A 9,955-nucleotide genomic window follows, 5' to 3' on the forward strand; every position below is an offset into this window, starting at 1 on the left:
TGAAGAAGATATAATGGCATTGTGGTCTGAAATTCACATTAAAAATGATATTTCTTCTCTACCAAGTAGACGTTAGGCTGCACTACAATAATGGCTGGAGTGGCGAGATGAAGAAACTCTATTGCCAGTTACCTTTCTTATACTAGTTATTTATTTCTAGTGACGGAACAAACGCTATGTAGGTTCACAGGACTCTTATTCCATCTTTTATCTGAGTTTCTGTATGTCGAAAAAATGGTTCTGAACTGGGAATGGAACACAGACCGCACTTAACGCGGAATTTGATTCCTTTGTGACAATATAGCTCGGCTACAATTTGTTGTTTGTTCAAAACTGCAGATTCCTCAACATCTCCAATTATTGCGTGTGTATGGGTTCGAATTCTGGCCCGGCAATAAAGATTTCATTATGTATTATCAAGCTCTAGCATGAGAACACCTATCTGCTGGTGGATATGTAATGTATTTTCACTTGTTCTCAACACTAACGATATTTGTTGTTTTTGGCTCCCGGTGAGACAGAACTATTTGCGAGATCACTGTAGAAAAACTCGGTAGCTGACGTCTCTTTGTGTGTAGTCAACAACGATGTGTGTGGAACTCTATTCCCAGTCAGCACTGAACTCTTCGTCATATTATTTCTAGTTCAGACATGCTCACGTGTTGCTGCTGGTGCAAACAGACCCATATTTAGCGTTCGTTTTCTCTAGAATATAACAGCGATAGGTGCCGGGTTGGAGTCCTGGGAAGGAAAATATTAATGTTTCGTTTCGTCATTTCAGTTAAAACATCTAGCTACTGCCGAGAAAATCCGATATGTCACAGTTGATTTTGCTTCGATATCCATCCGATTAGGTTCTGGGTTCGAATCCCTGTCCAACACAAAGTTTTACCTCACGGCATTTCAATTAAGTTACTTGTTAAGGAGCAATATTTAACATCTCTCGTAGTTCGTTAACAGGGACAATAGGTGCTGGGTAGGAATTCGCGTCCGTTAAAAATATTTACGTTACGTAATTTAAAGTTGATTTTTGCTAACTGATACTGTCTAAAGTCGACGTATATCACTCCCTGTATGCCTAATCAGGAATGACTGTTAGTTTCTGTCAGTCACGAAACCCTTTCTTAGTCTGCATGACCTGGGTTTGAATCCATATGCAGAACGAGACAGTTCGTCGTGTCATTTGAAGTTCATAGCTGCTCGTGAATAACTTAAATTTTTAATGTCTTTTTGTATTAAATAATAAATACGCTATGTTACTTTGAAGAGTAAATCATGAATCCTATTCAATACCTCCTCATTAGTTACGTGATCTATCCACCTTATCTTCAGCATTCTTCTGTAGCACCACATTTCGAAAGCTTCTATTCTCTTCTTGTCCAAACTAGTTATCGTCCATGTTTCACTTCCATACATGGCTAGACTCCAAACAAATACTTTCAGAAACGACTTCCTGATACATAAATCTATATTCGATGTTAACAAATTTCTCTTCTTCAGAAACGGTTTCCTGGCCATTGCCAGTCTACATTTTATATCCTCTCTACTTCGACCATCATCAGTTATTTTACTACCTAAATAGCAAAACTCCTTTACTACTTTAAGTGTCTCATTTCCTAATCTAATTCCCTCAGCATCACCCAATTTAATTTGACTACATTCCATTATCCTCGTTTTGCTTTTGTTGATGTTCATCTTATATCCTCCTTTCAAGACACTGTCCATTCCGTTCAAATGCTCTTCCAAGTCATTTGCCATCTCTGGCAGAATTACAATGTCATCGGCAAACCTCAAAGTTTTTACTTCTTCTCCATGAATTTTAATACCTACTCCAAATTTTTCTTTTGTTTCCTTTACTGCTTGCTCAATATACAGATAGAATAACATCGGGGAGAGGTTACAACCCTGTCTCACTCCTTTCTCAACCACTGCTTCCCTTTCATGCCCCTCGACTCTAATAACTGCCATCTGGTTTCTGTACAAATTGTAAATAGTCTTTCGCTCCCTGTATTTTACCCATGCCACTTTCAGAATTTGAAAGAGAGTATTTCAGTCAACATTGTCAAAAGCTTTCTCTAAGTATACAAATGCTAGAAACATAGGTTTGCCTTTTCTTAATCTTTCTTCTAAGATAAGTCGTAAGGTCAGTATTGCCTCACGTGTTCCAACATTTCTACGGAATCCAAACTGATCCTCCCCGAGGTCCGCATCTACCAGTCTTTCCATTCGTCTGTAAAGAATTCGCGTTAGTATTTTTCAGCTGTGACTTATTAAACTGATAGTTCGGTAATTTTCACATCTGTCAGCACCTGCTTTCCTTGGGATGGGAATTATTATATTCTTCTTTAAGTCTGAGGATATTTCGCCTGTCTCATACATCTTGCTTACCAGCTGGTAGAGTTTTGTCATGACTGGCTCTCCCAAGGGCGTCAGTAGTTCTAATGGAATGTTGTCTACTCCGGGCGCCTTGTTTCGACTCAGGTCTTTCAGTGCTCTGTCAAACTCTTCACGCAGTATCTTATCTCCCACTTCGTCTTCATCTACATCCTCTTCCATTTCCATAATATTGTCCTCAAGTACATCGCCCTTGTATAAACCTTCTATATACTCCTTCCACCTTTCTGCCTTCCCTTCTTTGCTTAGAACTGGGTTTCCATCTGTGCTCTTGATATTTATACACGTGGTTCTCTTCTCTCCAAAGGTCTCTTTAATTTTCCTGTAGGCAGTATCTATCTTACCCCTAGTGAGATAAGCTTCTACATCCTTACATTTGTCCTCTAGCCATCCCTGCTTAGCCATTTTGCACTTCCTGTCGATCTCATTTTTGAGACGTTTGTATTCCTTTTTGCCTGCTTCATTTACTGCATTTTTATATTTTCTCCTTTCATCAATTAAATTCAATATTTCTTCTGTTACCCAAGGATTTCTAGCAGCCTTCGTCTTTTTACCTACTTTATCCTCTGCTGCCTTCACTACTTCATCCCTCAGTGCTACCCATTCTTCTTTTACTGTGTTTCTTTCCCCCATTCCTGTCAATTGTTCCCTTATGCTCTCCCTGAAACTCTGTGCAACCTCTGGTTTAGTCAGTTTATCCAGGTCCCATCTCCTTAAATTCCCACCTTTTTGCAGTTTCTTCAGTTTTAACCTACAGGTCATAACCAATAGATTGTGGTCAGAGTCCACATCTGCCCCTGGAAATGTCCTACAATTTAAAACCTGATTCCTAAATCTCTGTCTTACCATTATATAATCTATCTGATACCTTTTAGTATCTCCAGGATTCTTCTATGTATACAACCTTCTTTTATGATTCTTGAACCAAGTGTTAGCTATGATTAAGTTATGCTCTGTGCAAAATTCTACCAGACGGCTTCCTCTTTCATTTCTTCCCCCCAATCCATATTCACCTACTATGTTTCCTTCTCTCCCTTTTTCCACTGACGAATTCCAGTCAGCCATGACTATTAAATTTTCGTCTCCCTTCACTACCTGAATAATTTCTTTTATCTCATCATACATTTCATCAATTTCTTCATCATCTGCAGAGCTAGTTGGCATATAAACTTGTACTACTGTAGTAGGCATGGGCTTTGTGTCTATCTTGGCCACAATAATGCGTTCACTATGCTGTGTGTAGTAGCTTACCTGCACTCCTATTTTTTTATTCATTATTAAACCTACTCCTGCATTACCCCTATTTGATTTTGTATTTATAACCCTGTATTCACCTGACCAAAAGTCTTGTTCCTCCTTCCACCGAACTTCACTAATTCCCACTATATCTAACTTTAACCTATCCATTTCCCTTTTTAAATTTTCTAACCTACCTGCCCGATTAAGGGATCTGACATTCCACGCTCCGATCCGTAGAACGCCAGTTTTCTTTCTCCTGATAACGACGTCCTCCTGAGTAGTCCCCGCCTGGAGATCCGAATGGGGGGACTATTTTACCTCCGGAATATTTTACCCAAGAGGATGCTATCATCATTTAATCATACAGTAAAGCTGCATGTCCTCGAGATAAATTACGGCTGTAGTTTCCCCTTGCTTTCAGCCGTTCGCAGTACCAGCACAGCAAGGCCGTTTTGGTAAATGTTGCAAGGCCAGATCAGTCAATCATCCAGACTGTTGCCCCTGCAACTACTGAAAAGGCTGCTGCCCTTCTTCAGGAACCACATGTTTGTATGGCCTCTCAACAGATACCCCTCCGTTGTGGTTGCACCTACGGTACGGCCATCTGTATCGCTGAGGCACGCAAGCCTCCCCACCAACGGCAAGGTCCATGGTTCATGGGGGGGGGGGGGGGGGGGGGGGCGTGGTGACTTATTGGAACCATTTTCAATAGTCAAGCGACTGTACCAAGGAGCGATTAGAGGACATGGTTGACAGCTGCGTTATGTGGGTTGTACGCAAATCAGGCGTAATGCAATTCAGGACGTTTGGATACTTTTGAGCATGACTGTACATGTACAACTTACACTTATCGTATAAATTACATATTGATCAGTTATAAGGTAATCACACATACACATATATGCATAAATAATAAAATAAAACATACAGAAAAACACAACTTTATTGTTTATTTAGTTTACTATATACAGAGTCCCAATTTCACTTTCTGTTGTAGTGCTTGAGTGTTAATCAAACATAAAAGAATGGCACATGTATTTCTCACCAAAACATCATATTTACCACATTTCTCAGGATATTGCCATAGTATTAGAATTTATTTGAAGTTCTTTTGGACTAGTATCAAAATATTCCATAAAAATGTGCAAACATGCTGTTTTTTAGTATTTTCTTAGTTTTTTAAAGACTGGCAGTGCTTTTACATTTTTAGCTGTCTGGTAGTCTGTTACTCAATAAGCACCCAGCTTTAGCTGGGTCTTTACCAGCCAGTTGTAGTCACATACTTTGTCTTTGACTCTTGTGCTGTAAATCTGTAGTTCTTTTAGGGTTGGTGTACAGTTTAATTTGAAATACACGATAGTTTCATATACAAACATAGAGGGGACTGTCAAAACTGGAAATTCTTTTATTTTGATTTGTAAGGACTCACTTGATAACTTTTCAATACATCTGATTGCTTTCTTTGCAACTGCAGCAATCTATTTACCTGCACATTTGCTGCCCTACCTCATAGTATTATACAGTGTGACAGATGTGAATAAACTGGTCTGTAGTACATCTTTAATAGTGTATCTAAGTCAACTTTTGGGGACATTTCTTCGTTATAAATATACTACTTATTATTTTTGAACAGGTCTCTTATATACGATTTTCCCAAGTCATAAATCTGCCTATTATCAATCATAGGAACTCATTACTCTAAACTTCAGTTATCACTGCGCTCCTAGTTTCTCTTCATTTTTTGTTCTCTTTGCTAGTATTTTCATGAAGGATATACTTTGTTTTTACTAAAATATTCATTTGTCCTTTCTAAGTTCATCATAGTTCTTATTTCTCAATCATTTTTTGAGCTACTATTTACATAGAATAATGTATAATCTGCATGTTACCATATCATCCTAACGTGGAATAAACACTGCCGAACTGTGTATTGAGCCTTGTGCTTTGAACCAGTTTAAGGCTTCAATGACACAAACAGGTACTTGAGTCAGCAAATCAAAATTTGTATACAGGGTGTATAATATGTTGTAGTGAAATCTGACATGGGTGAAAGTGTATGATAAATAGAAGCAAAAATATCCCAGTAACCATGGGCCCATGAAAAATCCAATTGAAAGATTTTTGTGGATTTGTGGTTGTGAGCCATCAGTGACTACAGTATTAAATATTGTCCTAGTTGGAATTTGAGAGCAATTAGCTGACAATATAATAAAATAGTTTACATTTCAGATACATCTGACATAACTAGGATAATATTTTATACTGAAGTCATTGGCAGCTCACAACCACATATTCACTGTTCCTTTCAAATGTGTTGTTCAAGGGCCCCTGTTTACTGGAATGATTTTGCTTCTGTTTATCATATACTTTCACATGTGTGAGTATTTGCTATTAATATGATTCACTCAATATAAATAGTAACAAAATTTTTATTATACTGTTTACAGATAAATATATGATAAATCTCTTGTGGCTCAGAGCTTGGTGAAAATATTTTCATCTGACATTTCAGTGAAAGGTGTACCAGTTCAAATTTTTGCTGCCACCAGTAGTCAAATCCAGGTCCACCACATTATTTCTCTTTCATATCACACACTAATCTGATGGAAAATTTCTTATAATTTAACTTCTTATGTGGTGAGTTTTCTTTAGGTGTAACACATGACTTACACTGATAAGTGGAGATGGAATGCTGTGGATTCTTCTGCTGTAGAAACTTTGATCCTTTGTTCAGTACCAGCAGTGTTTACTGTTAAGTATTTGATCTGGGACTTTGTGTTTTAGATCCTTAGTATTATTTGTGGTTCATTCAGAATTTGTTATCTGTCTTCTTGTAGAGATGGAAAGTACTAGTGCATAAAAAAGTTATGAAGCCACGAATGCAAAGCTACAGATGAATCTCGCAATGAACAACCTTCTAACAAATAATATATTTTAGTGGAATTTTCTATTTTGTGAAGAATTGTTTACGTTGTAATCTTTGTGGAGATGCTGTTGACTTGAAAATAACAAAATCTACTGAACTCTCCTGAAACATTGCTATTGTTTGTACCAGCTGTGACAATGAGACCTCTTTTTGGACCTCTAAAAATGCAGTAGTAATATATTTGAGAATAATATCATGCTCTTGTATACTCTGTAAACAATTGATAAAGTACATACTGCTGTCAAACACTTTGTGCCCTAATGAAACTTCCACCTCCATCTGCTAAAATAAACAAATACACTTAAGTGATAGAAGGCTCCATTCACTCTGTAGCAGATTTATCTATGAAAGCTGCTGCCAGTGAAGCCAAATACATAAATGAAAGAAACCCATATATCCTAGCTGCTTTTGATGGAACCTGTCAGAGAAGGGGTCACACATAAAAAAAATGCTGTTGCTACTATTACTGGTGTGGACAATGGGCAAAGTTTTGGATTATGAAGTACTCAGCATTGTTGCCATTGTGCATCTAATAAGGAAGACAAAGCTCACATCTGCAACAAGAATTATTAGGATATAAGAGGCGGCATGGATGTTGCAGACTCTGCAAAATTTTTTAAAACATCACAAAAGGAACAGGGCATATTTTATACAAATTCCTTGAGGATTGTGACTCCAAGACTTAGAATCCATGCTATACATCAATAGGACAATAACTAAACAACTAGAATGCATTGATCATGTTAAAAAAAAAAAAAAAAAGAGCACCAATCTAAGGATACCGAAGCAGAGTGTAAAGGATATATCTGCCTCCGTAGCTGAGTGGTCAACAAGGCTGACTGCCATGCGGGAGTTCCAGGTTTGATTCCTGGCCTGGTCAGAGAATTTATCTGCTTGGGGATTTGCTGTTGTGTTGCTCTCATCATCATTGATACCAAAGTTCCCGAAGTGGCATTAAGTAAAAAGACTTGCACTAGGCAGCTGAACAACTCCAGGTGGCATCTCCTGACCATTTCATTTTTCTAAAGGATAAAATTTTATCAGATAGTAACAACATTACAGATGACGTATCAGACAAAACTATAAATTAACTTATGGCCAAATAATGGTCCTCTCTTTGCGATGTCAAATGCGGTCAGTCCTGCCCTAGTCTTTAGGGTACAGTTTCAATCTGTATTAACTCGCGCACCATCCGAGATGCAACAGAATGACAATTCTGTTGCATTTCGAATGTGCGAGAGTTATTAATTTTACTGCTGGCACTACACATGCTGGCAGATGACATTCACCGGTCATTCGCCATACCCACACCCTGCCATGGTATCACCATATTGTGTACTGTGATTTGTCACTCCACACAATATTTTCCCACTGTTCAATCGTCCAATGTTTACACTCCTTACACCAAGTACGGTGTTGTTTGGCATTTACTGGTGTGATGTGTGGTTTATGAACAGCTGCTGGACCGCGAAATTCAAATTTTCTCACCTCCTGCCTAACTATCGTAGTACTTGCAATGGATCCTGTTGCAGTTTGGAATTTCTGTGTGATGGTCTGGGCAGATGTCTGCCTATTACACATTATGACCCTCTTCAACTGTTGACAGCCTCTGTCAGTCAACACACGAGGTCAGCCCGTATGCTTTTGTGCTGTACATGTCCCTACATTTTCACTTCACTTTCACATTGGAAACAGTGGACCTAGGGGTGTTTAAGAGTGTGGAAGTCCCATGTACAGACGTATGACACAAGTGACACCCAATCACCTGACCACATTTGAAGTCCGTGAGTTCTGCAGAGTACCCCATTCTGCTGTCTCATGTCGTCTAATGACTACTGAGATCGCTGATATGGAGTACCTGGCAGCACAATGAACCTAATATAAAAATGCATGTTTTTGGGGCTGTTCAGATACTTTTGATCAGATAGTGTAGATAAGTACTGTTTACAATATACCGTGTTAGTTGTAATGCTAGGCAGTGGCAGATTCTTGCCAAAATCCATACTCTGTTTCTACGCTCTTTCAACTTTCCTTGTTAGTTTTTTCCTTTTTCTCATCCAATATTTTGGCTTTCAATTTGTGAACATCATTTGAAAGTCTTCAACTGAGACTCAATGCCTCTTACTTCTGCTAGTTCAGCACACTTTTGTTTTCTGTTTCCAAGCATTTCAGTTTGACTATTTTTGTCACAGGTACTAAATGTGTTTGTGAGAGGATACCCAAAGGAAATATTGATGTTTGTGTAATATATATCTCCATCTGTTTCATAAGATGACTTAATTGTTATAAGCATCTGTGAATAAACTGGACATTGTGCTTATAGCTAGTTCCTCAGTGCATATACTTTAGTTGTATCTTTTAACCACTAATGACTATGTCTATCCTGAAAGGAGGCAATATGCTACTTAATAGTATTAACTGTTTGATCACTTAAGACCCAGGGTCTGTTCCAAGACTAGACACTAAATAATGAATCTTACTTTTTGACATGCCATGCACTTTTCTTTCACTCCTTCCCATATTTGTCCTTGAACTCTGTACTTGTAGGTTGCATTGTTTAATCTTGCTTCATTTTCATCTTTCTTAGGTCTTTTAACTGCATTGGAAGTACAGAAATGACTGCTTATAAATAAGCATTCTGTAAATTTACAGGAGCCGTTAAGCCTTTGGTTTCCTTGTTTCATATGGACTGAGCTCTGTCTTCCCCTGCACAGCTGCTTTTCGAAGGTCATTTACAGTAGGACTGAGCTAGTTTTCTCCCACTTACTAGAGTAGGAAATACTGAGTCCGTTCCATACTCTCATATACTAGTGAAAACTTAAAAAATGAAAAATATGAACTTAGCTCTTTCTGTTCCTGGACCCTCCTTCAATTTTGTCCTATTATGCTATTCTCAAGTGACAGCTACCCTAGGTGTGTGTCAATAAGAAAATCATTCCATTTAAGAGCACATTGTTCTCATGTCGACCACACTTTACATATCTTATATGCATAACAATACAGGACGCTTCCTATTAAATAACAGTCCAGACGGAAAATGCTGTCATTTTTTAATGTAATGCCCACAGGGTTGTGGGCACAAGTACACAGAAAATAAACTATTTTTTTAAATGATTACCCTCTACTCACCTGACCAGAAATCCTGTTTTCATGTTATGGCCAAGTAACAAGAAGAAAATTAAATATTTTTGTCATCTTTTTCATATTTCTCAGGAAAATTTGATGTGGCAAAGTTGAAATTCCTAACCACCACACCAAAAACTTAAGGAAAAATTATTAGAAATGCTTCCAAAGTTTTATACTGAACTTCCTTCTGGTTACCACATGACTCCTTCAATTAACTATTGATATTACTATTCCACTGTTGATACTTTATTTGAGCATCACCAAACAAAG

This window comes from Schistocerca gregaria, chromosome 5 (genome assembly GCF_023897955.1).
Source record: "Schistocerca gregaria isolate iqSchGreg1 chromosome 5, iqSchGreg1.2, whole genome shotgun sequence".
NCBI lineage: Eukaryota > Metazoa > Arthropoda > Insecta > Orthoptera > Acrididae > Schistocerca > Schistocerca gregaria.